This window comes from Chrysochloris asiatica, unplaced genomic scaffold, assembly GCF_000296735.1.
Source record: "Chrysochloris asiatica unplaced genomic scaffold, ChrAsi1.0 scaffold00235, whole genome shotgun sequence".
Taxonomy (NCBI): Eukaryota; Metazoa; Chordata; class Mammalia; order Afrosoricida; family Chrysochloridae; genus Chrysochloris; species Chrysochloris asiatica.
This window is the reverse complement of record NW_006408753.1, coordinates 941,329-945,098: the sequence shown is the minus strand read 5'-3', so window position 1 is coordinate 945,098 and position 3,770 is coordinate 941,329. Positions and strand designations below refer to the sequence as shown.

At 45.4% G+C, this 3,770-nt stretch overlaps 1 pseudogene; it reads right to left on the bottom strand.

Annotated features, from left to right (window-relative positions):
* The window catches only part of LOC102833591, an 8,470-nt pseudogene extending 6,035 nt beyond the window's left edge, over positions 1 to 2,435 (bottom strand).
* Positions 2,436 to 3,770: the final 1,335 nt, after the last annotated feature.

Sequence of the window (3,770 nt, the reverse complement as noted above, 5' to 3'; positions counted from 1 at the left end):
GCTTGTAGTCCTCAAAGTCACCATCAATCTGGCTGACGCTCTGCTCCTCCACCACCCACAGCTGACAGTTGGTTTCTGTGATAAGTCGGGCATCGTGGCTGACGACTATCACTGCACCTTTGTATTCATTGATGGCTTCCCCAAGAGCATCAATAGACTCAATGTCCAAATTATTGGTTGGCTCATCTAAGATGAGGACATCAGGCTCCCGGCAGGCCAGCTCTGCAAACACAACTCGGGCTTTCTGTCCACCAGAGAGTTTGCAGATCTGGATGGTGTGGGCATGACTCTCCAGGACGAAGCAGCCCAAGCACTTTCCGGCATCCTGGTAGGGCAGGTTGAAGCCATGCTGCAGGTACTCAGTGGGTGTCTCCTCCATGCGTAGCTGCTCCGCATACTGCTGGTTGAAGTAGCCAATTTTCAGCCGGTGATTCTTTCTCAGCAGCAGGAGTAGGGTACTCTTCCCCACACCATTTGGGCCCACGATGCAAATCCTTGAGTCCACATAGATGCCGAAGTCCAGGTTCTTAAAGAGTGGCTTCTGCCCCTCATAGCCAAATGTCACACCGTGCAGACCCAGCACAGGAGGGCTGAGGGGTGGGGGGTTTGGGAACGTGAAGCGCACAGTGTATTCCTTGGGGCGTTTTAGGAGCTCAGGGGCCTCCTGGGATTCTTCGTCCTGGTTTTTCCGTCTGCATTTCTGCTGCTTTCGAGTCAGGGCTTCCTTTGTTCGCTTTTCTGCCTGCTTGGTAGACTTGCCACCCGCCTTCAGCTCCTTCAGCTTTTTCTCTTGTTTCTCATACTGTTTTAGCAGTTGTTTCTGCTTCTGCTGGTACATCTTCTTGAAGGTCATGTAATTGCCCCTGTAGTAATGGAGACGCTGGGCATCAAGATGGATGATATCGGTACAGACATCATCCAGGAAGCCCTGGTCGTGAGAGACAATCAGCAATGTCTTCCTCCAGCCCTGGAGGTAGTTGTTGAGCCAAATGACCGCATTGAGGTCCAGGTGGTTAGTGGGCTCATCCAGCATCAGCAGTGTGGGCTCCATGAACAGTGCCCTGGCCAGGGAGACACGCATGCGCCAGCCCCCCGAGAACTTCTGTGTGGGCCTGTATTGCATTTCAGGATCAAAGCCCAGACCAGCCAGGATACGTCGTGCCTTGGCCTCCGCAGCTGCAGCCCCGGTAGCTCGCAGCTCCTCATATACCTTCTCTAGGCGCTCTGCAGCTGCATCATCTCCCTGTTCCAGTTGCCCCTGAAGTCGCCGCTCCTCTTCCAGCAGCTTCAGCCGCTTGGTGTCGGCTTGCAGCACAGCCTGCACTGCTGGTGTCTCATCAGCTACCACCTCCTGCTCACATAGCAGCACGTCGATGTTGGGAGGGATGCTCAGGGCTCGATTGGCAATGTGCTTGAGAAGCGTGGTCTTGCCCTTGCCATTGGGTCCCACCAGCCCATAGCGGCGGCCAGCTACAATGTACAGGTCTGCGTTGACAAATAACTCCTTGCCATGGGCCGAGAGGCTGAACTTCTCTAGCTTGATGTCAGACGCATTTTCTAACATGGCTTGACGGGAGGTCACCTCTGCCTGGGACACAGAGAAGTCATTTTCCGCAGCATTGGCTGCTTTTAATTAAGCTACTTGACGCTCATACTCCATCTGTTTCTTCAGCTTTTTCTTATCCTTTTTGCTGAGCATAAGGATCATCTGCCTTGGGCTCTCCACCTTCCTCCTCTTCTTCCCCTTCTTCTTCTGAAGCTTTCTCTGCTTTCTTGCCCTTCTCCTTTCCTTGTTTGGGTGGCTCCTTTTCTTTCATTATTTCTTCATCATCATCCTCTCCACTCTCCAGAGCTGCAAATTTATTTTGAGGCTTGGCCTTCCCCTTCGACTTTTCTTCCTTTCCTTTTTTGCCCTTGAGGCCGGGTTGCTGTTCCTCAGATACAGCCTTATTGATCCGATTCTTCTCAGGCTTGGCAGGTTTAGGAGGACATTTTTCTTCTTCCTCCTCATCTTCCTCACTCTGATCCTGAATTAGGGCTGCAAAAGCATCACCGCCCTTGGTTTTCTTCCCTCCTCAGGGTACTGGAACAGGTACCTCATCCTCCTCATCACTGGCTGGCACTGAGAGCTTTTTAAGGCGCTCCATGAGTTCTTTCTCCTCTCCATCATCAGCCACATGTTTCTGCCGCCTGCCTTTTCGGGTGTCTCACTTCTTTTTTTGCTGTTGCTGCTGCTGTTGTTGCTGCTCCTTCTCCTTGAGTGCTTTCTCTTATTCCTCAGCTTGCTTATCTTCTACTGCCAGCTCTTCAAAGAACGTCTTTTTGGTCTTCTTGTCCTTCTTTTCTTTCTTCATCACTTTCTCTGCGGGGCTCGTGCTCTCTCCGTCCCCTATCCACTCGGGCTCCGGCGGCTGTTGCTTAGGTGCTTTCGGCATCGCGGTGGCAGTTTCGGATACTCTCTCCATCCTTTTCTATATTCTGAAATAATTGGAGTAGATGTGCTGACAGCTTTTGCCTGAATGTTTGGTAAAACTCACCAGTGAAGCCATCTGGACCTGTACTTTTTTTGGTTGGAAGTTTTTTGATGACCTGGTCAATTTCTTTCTTTGTTATAAGTCTGTTCAAGTTTTCTACTTCACTCTGTGTAAGTTTAGGTAAGTTGTGCTTTTCTAAAAATGTATCCATTTCCTCTAGGTTTTCACATTTGTTGAAGTACCACACTTCATGATAATTGTTATTAACCTGGTTTCTTATGCGTGTTATTTGTATATTTTTCCCTCTTTTCTTTTGTTAAGTTTGCCAATGGTTTGTCAATTTTATCAACCCTTTTGAAGAACCAGCTCCTTGTTTTGTTGGAAATATTTCTATAGTTTTTCTATTTTGTATCTCGTTTATTTCTGTTCTAATCTTTATTATTTCTTTTCTTAAGTTGACTTTAGGTTTACTTTGCTGGTCTGTTTGTAATTGTTGGAGATGTTCTGTTAATGTGTTGATTTTGGTTCTTTGTTCTCCTTGGATGTGTGCATTTATTACAATAAATTATGCTCTCAGCACTGGTTTTAGCATATCCCAAAGATTTTGGTATGCTGTGTTTTCATTTTCATTTGTTTTTAGAAACTTTGTGAATTCCCATTTAATTTCTTTCACTACTTGGGAGCTTTTAAGCAGGAGTTACTCAGTTTCCATGTATTTGACTTTGGTCAATACACGTATTTCTTTGGTTTTCCTACTGTTGATTTCTAATTTGATAGCATTGTGGTCTGAGAAGATGCTTTGTTGTATTTTGATGTTTATGAATTTATGGAGCCTTTTTTTGTGGCCTAACACATGGTCTATTCTAGATAATGTTCCATGTGCAGTGGAAAACAATGTGTATTGTATTGTTGTTGGGTTGAATGCTCTGTACATATCTATGAGGTCAAGTTGGCTGATGGTGTTGTTTAGTTCTTCGGTGTCTTTGTCAAGTTTCTGGTTGATATAACCTTTTTTGAAAGTGGTATATTAAAATATCCTGCTATTATTGTACGTTTATCTGTTTCTTTTTTCAAATCTATTAGAGTTTGCTTTATATATTTTAGAGCTCTTTCATTGGGAGCTAAGGTATTCATTATGGTTATGTCATCTTGTTCAATTGACATTTTAATCATGACATAATGTCTTTCTTTATATGTTATGCTGGTTTTTGCCTTAAAGTTTATTTTTTCAGAGATCAGTATTGCTACTCCTGCTCAGTTGTTATTGCAATCCGCTTGGTATCTTTTTTTCCATCC